The 13,087-nt window shown below is 52.3% G+C and overlaps 1 non-coding gene across 1 annotated transcript; it reads right to left on the bottom strand.

Annotated features, from left to right (window-relative positions):
• Positions 1 to 2,226: 2,226 nt before the first annotated feature.
• On the bottom strand, positions 2,227 to 2,300 carry TRNAT-GGU (transfer RNA threonine (anticodon GGU)). The gene has a single exon. It is a non-coding gene; the product is annotated as a tRNA-Thr (tRNA).
• Positions 2,301 to 13,087: the final 10,787 nt, after the last annotated feature.

Here is a 13,087-nt window from a genome sequence, read left to right as displayed (position 1 = left end):
AAGCGCCGAACCTCCACCGGGTGGGCTCGTACCTCCAACCTTTCGGTTAACAGCCGATCGAGCTAGTCAATTGCGTCACGGAGACAGTCCTGCGCCACACTCACCACCATCAAAACATATTTTCAAAGCTATCAGCAAAAAATAAAAAAGCAACACACCACTCCCAGGAGGGCTCGAACCTCCAACCTTTCGGTTAACAGCCGACCGCGCTAGCCAATTGCGCCACGGAGGCAGACGTGCTCAACTCTCACCACCATCAGAACATTTCCTTAAAGCTATCAGTCCAAAGAAAAAAAAGCGCCGCACCACTCCCGGAAGGGCTCGAACCTCAAACCTTTCAGTTAACAGCCGATCGAATAGCCAATTGCGCCATGGAGACAGTCGTGATCCACTGTCACCACCATCAGAACATATCTTCAAAGCTATCAGCCCAAAGAAAAAAAAGCGCCGCACCACCACCGAATGGGCTCGCACCTCCAACCTTTCGGTTAACAGCCGATCGCGCTAGCCAATCGCGCCACGGAGAGAGTCGTGCTCCACTCCCACCACCATCATTACATATCTTCAAAGCTATCAGCCCCAAATAAAAAAAGCAACACACCACTCGCGGAAGGGCTCGAACCTCAAACCTTTCAGTTAACAGCCGATTGAATAGCCCATTGCGCCATGGAGACAGTCGTGCTCTACTCTCACCACCATCAGAACATATCTTCAAAGCTATCAGCCCAAAGAAAAAAAAGCGCCGCACCACCACCAGGTGGGCTCGTACCTCCAACCTTTGGGTTAATAGCCGATCGCGCTAGCCAATTGCGCCACGGAGACAGTCGTGCTCCACTCTCACCACCATCAGAACATATCTTCAAAGCTATCAGCCCAAAATAAAAAAAGCAACACACCACTCCCGGGAGGGCTCGTACCTCCAACCTTTCGGGTAACAGCCGATCGCGTTAGCCGATTGCGCCACGGAGACAGTTCTGCTCCACTCTCACCACCATCAGAACATATCTTCAAAGCTATCAGCCCAAAGAAAAAAAAGCGCCGCACCTCCACCGAGTAGGCTCGTACCTCCAACTTTTCGGTTTACAGCCGATCGCGCTAGCCAATCGCGCCACGGGGACAGTCGTGCTCCACTCTCACCACCATCAGAACATATCTTCAAAGCTATCAGCCCAAAATAAAAAAAGCAACACACCACTCCCGGGAGGGCTCGCACCTCCAACCTTTCGGTTAACAGCCGATCGCGTTAGCCGAATGCGCTACGGAGACAGTCGTGCTCCACTCTCACCACCATCAGAACATATCTTCAAAGCTATCAGCCCAAAGAAAAAAAGCGCCGCACCTCCACCGGGTCGGCTCGTAACTCCAACCTTTCGGTTAACAGCCGATCGCGCTAGCCAATTGCTTCACGGAGACAGTCCTGCTCCACACTCACCACCATCAGAACATATTTTGAAAGCTATCAGCCCAAAGAAAAAAAAGCAACACACCACTCCCGGGAGGGCTCGAACCTCCAACCTTTCAGTTAAGAGCCGATCGGATAGGCAATTGCGCCACGAAGACAGTCGTGCTCCACTCTCACCACCGTCAGAACATTTCTTCAGAGCTATCAGTCCAAAGAAAAAAAAAGTGCCGGACCACCACCGTGTGGGCTCGTACCTCCAACCTTTCGGTTAACAGCCGATCGCGCTAGCAAATTGCGCCACGGAGACAGTCGTGCTCCACTCTCACCACCATCAGAACATATCTTCAAAGCTATCAGCCCAAAAAAAAAAACGCAACAAACCACTCCCGGGAGGGCTGGAACCTCCAACTTTTCTGTTAACAGCCGATCGCATAGCCACTTGCGCCATGAAGACAGCCGTGTTCCACTCTCACCACTGTATGAACATTTTTTCAGAGCTATCAGCCCAAAGAAAAAAAATCGCCGCACCACCACCGGGTGGGCTCGAACCTCCAACCTCTCGGTTAACAGTCGATCGCGCTAGCCAATTGCGCCACGGAGACAGTCGTGCTCCACTCTCACCACCATCAGGACATATCTTCAAAGCTATCAGTCCAAAGAAAAAAAAGCGCCGTACCTCCACCGGGTGGGCTCGTACCTCCAACCTTTCGGTTAACAGCCGATCGAGCTAGTCAATTGCGTCACGGAGACAGTCCTGCTCCACACTCACCACCATCAAAACATATTTTCAAAGCTATCAGCAAAAAATAAAAAAAGCAACACACCACTCCCAGGAGGGCTCGAACCTCCAACCTTTCGGTTACCAGCCGACCGCGCTAGCCAATTGCGCCACGGAGGCAGACGTGCTCAACTCTCACCACCATCAGAACATTTCCTTAAAGCTATCAGTCCAAAGAAAAAAAAGCGCCGCACCACTCCCGGAAGGGCTCGAACCTCAAACCTTTCAGTTAACAGCCGATCGAATAGCCAATTGCGCCATGGAGACAGTCGTGATCCACTGTCACCACCATCAGAACATATCTTCAAAGCTATCAGCCCAAAGAAAAAAAAGCGCCGCACCACCACCGAATGGGCTCTCACCTCCAACCTTTCGGTTAACAGCCGATCGCGCTAGCCAATTGCGCCACGGAGAGAGTCGTGCTCCACTCCCACCACCATCATTACATATCTTCAAAGCTATCAGCCCCAAATAAAAAAAGCAACACACCACTCGCGGAAGGGCTCGAACCTCAAACCTTTCAGTTAACAGCCGATTGAATAGCCCATTGCGCCATGGAGACAGTCGTGCTCTACTCTCACCACCATCAGAACATATCTTCAAAGCTATCAGCCCAAAGAAAAAAAAGCGCCGCACCACCACCGGGTGGGCTCGTACCTCCAACCTTTCGGTTAATAGCCGATCGCGCTAGCAAATTGCGGCACGGAGACAGTCGTGCTCCACTCTCACCACCATCAGAACATATCTTCAAAGCTATCAGCCCAAAATAAAAAAAGCAACACACCACTCCCGGGAGGGCTCGTACCTCCAACCTTTCGGTTAACAGCCGATCGCGTTAGCCGATTGCGCCACGGAGACAGTTCTGCTCCACTCTCACCACCATCAGAACATATCTTCAAAGCTATCAGCCCAAAGAAAAAAAAGCGCCGCACCTCCACCGAGTAGGCTCGTACCTCCAACTTTTCGGTTTACAGCCGATCGCGCTAGCCAATTGCGCCACGGAGACAGTCGTGCTCCACTCTCACCACCATCAGAACATATCTTCAAAGCTATCAGCCCAAAATAAAAAAAGCAACACACCACTCCCGGGAGGGCTCGCACCTCCAACCTTTCGGTTAACAGCCGATCGCGTTAGCCGAATGCGCCACGTAGACAGTCGTGCTCCACTCTCACCACCATCAGAACATATCTTCAAAGCTATCAGCCCAAAGAAAAAAAGCGCCGCACCTCCACCGGGTGGGCTCGTAACTCCAACCTTTCGGTTAACAGCCGATCGCGCTAGCCAATTGCTTCACGGAGACAGTCCTGCTCCACACTCACCACCATCAGAACATATTTTGAAAGCTATCAGCCCAAAGAAAAAAAAGCAACACACCACTCCCGGGAGGGCTCGAACCTCCAACCTTTCAGTTAAGAGCCGATCGCATAGCCAATTGCGCCACGAAGACAGTCGTGCTCCACTCTCACCACCGTCAGAAGATTTCTTCAGAGCTATCAGCCCAAAGGAAAAAAGCGCCACACCACCACCGGGTGGGCTCGAACCTCCAACCTTTCGGTTAACAGCCGATCGCGCTAGCCAATTGCGCCACGGAGACAGTCGTGCTCCACTCTCGCCACCATCAGAACATATCTTCAAAGCTATCAGCCCAAAGAAAAAAAAGCGCCGCACCTCCACCGGGTGGGCTCGTACCTCCAACCTTTCGGTTAACAGCCGATCGCGGCAGCCAATTGCGCCACGGAGACAGTCCTGCTCCACTCTCACCACCATCAGAACATATCTTCGAAGCTATCAGCCCAAAGAAAAAAAAGCAACACACTACTCCCGGGAGGGCTCGAACATCCAACCTTTCAGTTAACAGCCGATCGAATAGCCTATTGCGCCACGGAGACAGTCGTGCTCCCCTCTCACCACCATCAGAACATATCTTCAAAGCTATCAGCCCAAAGAAAAAAAAGCGCCGCACCACCACTGCGTGGGCTCGTACCTCCAACCTTTCAGTTAACAGCCGATCGCGCTAGCCGATTGCGCCACGGAGAGTCGTGCTCCACTCTCACCAGCATCAGAACATATCTTCATAGCTTTCAGGCCGAAATAGAAAAAGCAACACACCACTCCAGGGAGGGCTCGTACCTCCAACCTTTCGGTTAACAGCCGATCGCGCTAGCCAATTGCGCCACGGAGACAGTCCTGCTCCACTCTCACCACCCTCAGAACATATCTTCAAAGCTATCAGCCCAAAGAAAAAAAAGCAACACACCACTCCCGGGAGGGCTCGCACCTCCAACCTTTCGGTTAACAGCCGATCGCGCTAGCCAATTGCGCCACGGAGATAGTCGTGCTCCGCTCCCACCACCATCATTACATATCTTCAAAACTATCAGCCCAAAATAAAAAAAGCAACACACCACTCGCGGAAGGGCTCGAACCTCAAACCTTTCAGTTAACAGCCGATTGAATAGCCCATTGCGCCATGGAGACAGTCGTGCTCTACTCTCACCACCATCAGAACATATCTTCAAAGCTATCAGCCCAAAGAAAAAAAAGCGCCGCACCACTCCCGGAAGGGCTCGTACCTCCAACCTTTCGGTTAACAGCCGATCGCGCTAGCCACTTGCGCCATGAAGACAGTCGTGCTCCACTCTCACCACCATCAGAACATATCTTCAAAGCTATCAGCCCAAAATAAAAAAAGCAACACACCACTCCCGGGAGGGCTCGCACCTCCAACCTTTCGGTTAACAGCCGATCGCGTTAGCCGATTGCGCCACGGAGACAGTCGTGCTCCACTCTCACCACCATCAGAACATATCTTCAAAGCTATCAGCCCAAAGAAAAAAAAGCGCCGCACCTCCACCGGGTGGGCTCGTAACTCCAACCTTTCGGTTAACAGCCAATCGCGCTAGCCAATTGCTTCACGGAGACAGTCCTGCTCCACACTCACCACCATCAGAACATATTTTGAAAGCTATCAGCCCAAAGAAAAAAAAGGAACACACCACTCCAGGGAGGGCTCGTACCTCCAACCTTTCGGTTAACAGCCGATCGCGCTAGCCAAATGCGCCACGGAGACAGTCGTGCTCCACTCTCACCACCGTCAGAACATTTCTTCAGAGCTATCAGCCCAAACAAAAAAAGCGCCGCACTACCACCGAGTGGGCTCGTACCTCCAACCTTTCGGTTAACAGCCGATCGCACTAGCCAATTGCGCCACGGAGACAGTCCTGCTCCACTCTCACCACCATCAGAACATATCTTCAAAGCTATCAGCCCAAAGAAAAAAAAGCGCCGCACCACCACCGAATGGGCTCGTACCTCCAACCTTTCGGTTAACAGCCGTTCGCGCTAGCCAATTGCGCCACGGAGACAGTCGTGCTCCATTCCCACCACCATCATTACATATCTTCAAAGCTATCAGCCCAAAGAAAAAAAAGCAACACACCACTCCCGGGAGGGCTCGAACCTCCAACCTTCCGGTTAACAGCCTTTCGCATAGCCAATTGCGCCACGGAGACAGTCGTGCTCCACTCTCTGCACCGTCAGAACATTTCTTCAGAGCTATCAGTCCAAATAAAAAAAAGTGCCGGACCACCACCGTGTGGGCTCGTACCTCCAACCTTTCGGTTAACAGCCGATCGCGCTAGCAAATTGCGCCACGGAGACAGTCGTGCTCCACTCTCACCACCATCAGAACATATCTTCTAAGCTATCAGCCCAAAAAAAAGCAACAAACCACTCCCGGGAGGGCTGGAACCTCAAACTTTTCAGTTAACAGCCGATCGCATAGCCACTTGCGCCATGAAGACCGCCGTGCTCCACTCTCACCACTGTCTGAACATTTTTTCAGAGCTATCAGCCCAAAGAAAAAATATCGCCGCACCACCACCGGGTGGGCTCGAACCTCCAACCTCTCGGTTAACAGTCGATCGCGCTAGCCAATTGCGCCACGGAGACAGTCGTGCTCCACTCTCACCACCATCAGGACATATCTTCAAAGCTATCAGTCCAAAGAAAAAAAAGCGCCGCACCACCACCGATTGGGCTCGCACCTCCAACCTTTCGGTTAACAGCCGATCGCGCTAGCCAATTGCGCCACGGAGAGAGTCGTGCTCCACTCCCACCACCATCATTACATATCTTCAAAGCTATCAGCCCAAAGAAAAAAAGCAACACACCACTCCCGGGAGGGCTCGAACCTCCAACCTTCCGGTTAACAGCCTTTCGCATAGCCAATTGCGCCACGGAGACAGTCGTGCTCCACTCTCACCACCGTCAGAACATTTCTTCAGAGCTATCAGTCCAAAGAAAAAAAAAGTGCCGGACCACCACCGTGTGGGCTCGTACCTCCAACCTTTCGGTTAACAGCCGATCGCGCTAGCAAATTGCGCCACGGAGACAGTCGTGCTCCACTCTCACCACCATCAGAACATATCTTCAAAGCTATCAGCCCAAAGAAAAAAAGCAACACACCACTCCCGGGAGGGCTCGTACCTCTAACCTTTCGGTTAACAGCCGATCGCGTTAGCCGATTGCGCCACGGAGACAGTTCTTCTCCGCTCTCACCACCATCAGAACATATCTTCAAAGCTATCAGCCCAAAGATTAAAAAGCAACACACCACTCCCGGGAGGGCTCGAACCTCCAACCTTTCAGTTAAGAGCCGATCGCATAGCCAATTGCGCCACGAAGACAGTCGTGCTCCACTCTCACCACCGTCAGAAGATTTCTTCAGAGCTATCAGCCCAAAGGAAAAAAGCGCCACACCACCACCGGGTGGGCTCGAACCTCCAACCTTTCGGTTAACAGCCGATCGCGCTAGCCAATTGCGCCACGGAGACAGTCGTGCTCCACTCTCGCCACCATCAGAACATATCTTCAAAGCTATCAGCCCAAAGAAAAAAAAGCGCCGCACCTCCACCGGGTGGGCTCGTACCTCCAACCTTTCGGTTAACAGCCGATCGCGGCAGCCAATTGCGCCACGGAGACAGTCCTGCTCCACTCTCACCACCATCAGAACATATCTTCGAAGCTATCAGCCCAAAGAAAAAAAAGCAACACACTACTCCCGGGAGGGCTCGAACATCCAACCTTTCAGTTAACAGCCGATCGAATAGCCTATTGCGCCACGGAGACAGTCGTGCTCCCCTCTCACCACCATCAGAACATATCTTCAAAGCTATCAGCCCAAAGAAAAAAAAGCGCCGCACCACCACTGCGTGGGCTCGTACCTCCAACCTTTCAGTTAACAGCCGATCGCGCTAGCCGATTGCGCCACGGAGAGTCGTGCTCCACTCTCACCAGCATCAGAACATATCTTCATAGCTTTCAGGCCGAAATAGAAAAAGCAACACACCACTCCAGGGAGGGCTCGTACCTCCAACCTTTCGGTTAACAGCCGATCGCGCTAGCCAATTGCGCCACGGAGACAGTCCTGCTCCACTCTCACCACCCTCAGAACATATCTTCAAAGCTATCAGCCCAAAGAAAAAAAAGCAACACACCACTCCCGGGAGGGCTCGCACCTCCAACCTTTCGGTTAACAGCCGATCGCGCTAGCCAATTGCGCCACGGAGATAGTCGTGCTCCGCTCCCACCACCATCATTACATATCTTCAAAACTATCAGCCCAAAATAAAAAAAGCAACACACCACTCGCGGAAGGGCTCGAACCTCAAACCTTTCAGTTAACAGCCGATTGAATAGCCCATTGCGCCATGGAGACAGTCGTGCTCTACTCTCACCACCATCAGAACATATCTTCAAAGCTATCAGCCCAAAGAAAAAAAAGCGCCGCACCACTCCCGGAAGGGCTCGTACCTCCAACCTTTCGGTTAACAGCCGATCGCGCTAGCCACTTGCGCCATGAAGACAGTCGTGCTCCACTCTCACCACCATCAGAACATATCTTCAAAGCTATCAGCCCAAAATAAAAAAAGCAACACACCACTCCCGGGAGGGCTCGCACCTCCAACCTTTCGGTTAACAGCCGATCGCGTTAGCCGATTGCGCCACGGAGACAGTCGTGCTCCACTCTCACCACCATCAGAACATATCTTCAAAGCTATCAGCCCAAAGAAAAAAAAGCGCCGCACCTCCACCGGGTGGGCTCGTAACTCCAACCTTTCGGTTAACAGCCAATCGCGCTAGCCAATTGCTTCACGGAGACAGTCCTGCTCCACACTCACCACCATCAGAACATATTTTGAAAGCTATCAGCCCAAAGAAAAAAAAGGAACACACCACTCCAGGGAGGGCTCGTACCTCCAACCTTTCGGTTAACAGCCGATCGCGCTAGCCAAATGCGCCACGGAGACAGTCGTGCTCCACTCTCACCACCGTCAGAACATTTCTTCAGAGCTATCAGCCCAAACAAAAAAAGCGCCGCACTACCACCGAGTGGGCTCGTACCTCCAACCTTTCGGTTAACAGCCGATCGCACTAGCCAATTGCGCCACGGAGACAGTCCTGCTCCACTCTCACCACCATCAGAACATATCTTCAAAGCTATCAGCCCAAAGAAAAAGAAGCGCCGCACCACCACCGAATGGGCTCGTACCTCCAACCTTTCGGTTAACAGCCGTTCGCGCTAGCCAATTGCGCCACGGAGACAGTCGTGCTCCATTCCCACCACCATCATTACATATCTTCAAAGCTATCAGCCCAAAGAAAAAAAAGCAACACACCACTCCCGGGAGGGCTCGAACCTCCAACCTTCCGGTTAACAGCCTTTCGCATAGCCAATTGCGCCACGGAGACAGTCGTGCTCCACTCTCTGCACCGTCAGAACATTTCTTCAGAGCTATCAGTCCAAATAAAAAAAAGTGCCGGACCACCACCGTGTGGGCTCGTACCTCCAACCTTTCGGTTAACAGCCGATCGCGCTAGCAAATTGCGCCACGGAGACAGTCGTGCTCCACTCTCACCACCATCAGAACATATCTTCTAAGCTATCAGCCCAAAAAAAAGCAACAAACCACTCCCGGGAGGGCTGGAACCTCAAACTTTTCAGTTAACAGCCGATCGCATAGCCACTTGCGCCATGAAGACCGCCGTGCTCCACTCTCAACACTGTCTGAACATTTTTTCAGAGCTATCAGCCCAAAGAAAAAATATCGCCGCACCACCACCGGGTGGGCTCGAACCTCCAACCTCTCGGTTAACAGTCGATCGCGCTAGCCAATTGCGCCACGGAGACAGTCGTGCTCCACTCTCACCACCATCAGGACATATCTTCAAAGCTATCAGTCCAAAGAAAAAAAAGCGCCGCACCACCACCGATTGGGCTCGCACCTCCAACCTTTCGGTTAACAGCCGATCGCGCTAGCCAATTGCGCCACGGAGAGAGTCGTGCTCCACTCCCACCACCATCATTACATATCTTCAAAGCTATCAGCCCAAAGAAAAAAAGCAACACACCACTCCCGGGAGGGCTCGAACCTCCAACCTTCCGGTTAACAGCCTTTCGCATAGCCAATTGCGCCACGGAGACAGTCGTGCTCCACTCTCACCACCGTCAGAACATTTCTTCAGAGCTATCAGTCCAAAGAAAAAAAAAGTGCCGGACCACCACCGTGTGGGCTCGTACCTCCAACCTTTCGGTTAACAGCCGATCGCGCTAGCAAATTGCGCCACGGAGACAGTCGTGCTCCACTCTCACCACCATCAGAACATATCTTCAAAGCTATCAGCCCAAAGAAAAAAAGCAACACACCACTCCCGGGAGGGCTCGTACCTCCAACCTTTCGGTTAACAGCCGATCGCGTTAGCCGATTGCGCCACGGAGACAGTTCTTCTCCGCTCTCACCACCATCAGAACATATCTTCAAAGCTATCAGCCCAAAGATTAAAAAGCAACACACCACTCCCGGGAGGGCTCCTACCCCCAACCTTTCGGTTAACAGCCGATCGCGCTAGCCAATTTCGCCACGGAGACAGTCGTGCTCCACTCTCACCACCGTCAGAACATTTCTTCTGAGCTATCAGTACAAAGAAAAAAAGCGCCGCACCACCACCGGTTGAGCTCGTACCTCCAACCTTTCGGTTAACACCCGATCGCGCTAGCCAATTGCGCCACGGAGACAGTCGTGCTCCACTCTCACTACCATCAGAACATATCTGTAAAGCTATCAGCCCAAAGAAAAAAAAGCGCCGCACCTCCACCGGGTGGGCTCGTACCTCCAACCTTTCGGTTAACAGCCGATCGCGCTAGCCAATTGCGTCACGGAGACAGTCCTGCTCCACACTCACCACCATCAAAACATATTTTCAAAGCTATCAGCCCAAAATAAAAAAAGCAACACACCACCCTCGGGAGGGCTCGAACCTCTAACCTTTCGGTTAACAGCCGACCGCGCTAGCCAATTGAGCCACGGAGACAGACGTGCTGCACTCTCACCACCATCAGAACATTTCTTCAAAGCTATCAGCCCAAAGAAAAAAAAAGCGCCGCACCACTCCCGGGAGGGCTCGTACCTCCAACCTTCCGGTTAACAGCCGATCGCGTTAGCTGATTGCGCCATGGAGACAGTCCTGCTCCACTCTCACCACCATCAGAACATATCTTCAAAGCTATCAGCCCAAAGAGTAAAAAGCAACACACCACTCCCGGGAGGGCTCCTACCCCCAACCTTTCGGTTAACAGCCGATCGCGCTAGCCAATTTCGCCACGGAGACAGTCGTGCTCCACTTTAACCCACGTCAGAACATTTCTTCTGAGCTATCAGTCCAAAGAAAAAAAGCGCCGCACCACCACCGGCTGGGCTCGTACCTCCAACCTTTCGGTTAACAGCCGATCGCGCTAGCCAATTGCGCCACGGAGACAGTCGTGCTCCACTGTTACCACCATAAGAACATATCTGTAAAGCTATCAGCCCAAAGAAAAAAAAGCAACGCACCAGTCCCGGGAGGGCTCGTCCCTCCAACCTTTCGGTTAACAGCCGATCGCGCTAGCCAATTGCGTCACGGAGACAGTCCTGCTCCACACTCACCACCATCAAAACATATTTTCAAAGCTATCAGCCCAAAATAAAAAAAGCAACACACCACCCTCGGGAGGGCTCGAACCTCCAACCTTTCGGTTAACAGCCGACCGCGCAAGCCAATTGAGCCACGGAGACAGACGTGCTCCACTCTCACCACCATCAGAACATTTCTTCAAAGCTATCAGCTCAAAGAAAAAAAAGCGCCGCACCACCACCGGGTGGGCTCGTACCTCCAAATTTTGGTTAACAGCCGATCGCGCTAGCCAATTGCGCCACGGAGACAGTCCTGCTCCACTCTCACCACCACGAGAACATATCTTCAAAGCTATCAGCCCAAAGAAAAAAACGCAACACACCACTCCCGGGAGGGCTCCAACCTCCAACCTTTCAGTTAACAGCCGATCGCATAGCCAATTGCGCCACGAAGACAGTCGTGCTCCACTCTCACCACCGTCAGAACATATCTTGATAGCTTTCAGGCCGAAATAAAAAAAGCAACAAACCACTCCCGGGAGGGCTGGAACCTCCAACTTTTCTGTTAACAGCCGATCGCATAGCCACTTGCGCCATGAAGACAGCCGTGCTCCACTCTCACCACTGTCTGAACATTTTTTCAGAGCTATCAGCCCAAAGAAAAAAAATCGCCGCACCACCACCGGGTGGGCTCGAACCTCCAACCTCTCGGTTAACAGTCGATCGCGCTAGCCAATCGCGCCACGGAGACAGTCGTGCTCCACTCTCACCACCATCAGGACATATCTTCAAAGCTATCAGTCCAAAGAAAAAAAAGCGCCGAACCTCCACCGGGTGGGCTCGTACCTCCAACCTTTCGGTTAACAGCCGATCGAGCTAGTCAATTGCGTCACGGAGACAGTCCTGCGCCACACTCACCACCATCAAAACATATTTTCAAAGCTATCAGCAAAAAATAAAAAAGCAACACACCACTCCCAGGAGGGCTCGAACCTCCAACCTTTCGGTTAACAGCCGACCGCGCTAGCCAATTGCGCCACGGAGGCAGACGTGCTCAACTCTCACCACCATCAGAACATTTCCTTAAAGCTATCAGTCCAAAGAAAAAAAAGCGCCGCACCACTCCCGGAAGGGCTCGAACCTCAAACCTTTCAGTTAACAGCCGATCGAATAGCCAATTGCGCCATGGAGACAGTCGTGATCCACTCTCACCACCATCAGAACATATCTTCAAAGCTATCAGCCCAAAGAAAAAAAAGCGCCGCACCACCACCGAATGGGCTCGCACCTCCAACCTTTCGGTTAACAGCCGATCGCGCTAGCCAATCGCGCCACGGAGAGAGTCGTGCTCCACTCCCACCACCATCATTACATATCTTCAAAGCTATCAGCCCCAAATAAAAAAAGCAACACACCACTCGCGGAAGGGCTCGAACCTCAAACCTTTCAGTTAACAGCCGATTGAATAGCCCATTGCGCCATGGAGACAGTCGTGCTCTACTCTCACCACCATCAGAACATATCTTCAAAGCTATCAGCCCAAAGAAAAAAAAGCGCCGCACCACCACCAGGTGGGCTCGTACCTCCAACCTTTCGGTTAATAGCCGATCGCGCTAGCCAATTGCGCCACGGAGACAGTCGTGCTCCACTCTCACCACCATCAGAACATATCTTCAAAGCTATCAGCCCAAAATAAAAAAAGCAACACACCACTCCCGGGAGGGCTCGTACCTCCAACCTTTCGGGTAACAGCCGATCGCGTTAGCCGATTGCGCCACGGAGACAGTTCTGCTCCACTCTCACCACCATCAGAACATATCTTCAAAGCTATCAGCCCAAAGAAAAAAAAGCGCCGCACCTCCACCGAGTAGGCTCGTACCTCACTCTTTTCGGTTTACAGCCGATCGCGCTAGCCAATCGCGCCACGGGGACAGTCGTGCTCCACTCTCACCACC

Source organism: Rhipicephalus microplus, chromosome 2 (assembly GCF_043290135.1).
Source record: "Rhipicephalus microplus isolate Deutch F79 chromosome 2, USDA_Rmic, whole genome shotgun sequence".
Taxonomy (NCBI): domain Eukaryota; kingdom Metazoa; phylum Arthropoda; class Arachnida; order Ixodida; family Ixodidae; genus Rhipicephalus; species Rhipicephalus microplus.
This window is presented reverse-complemented; position numbering and strand designations above follow the sequence as displayed.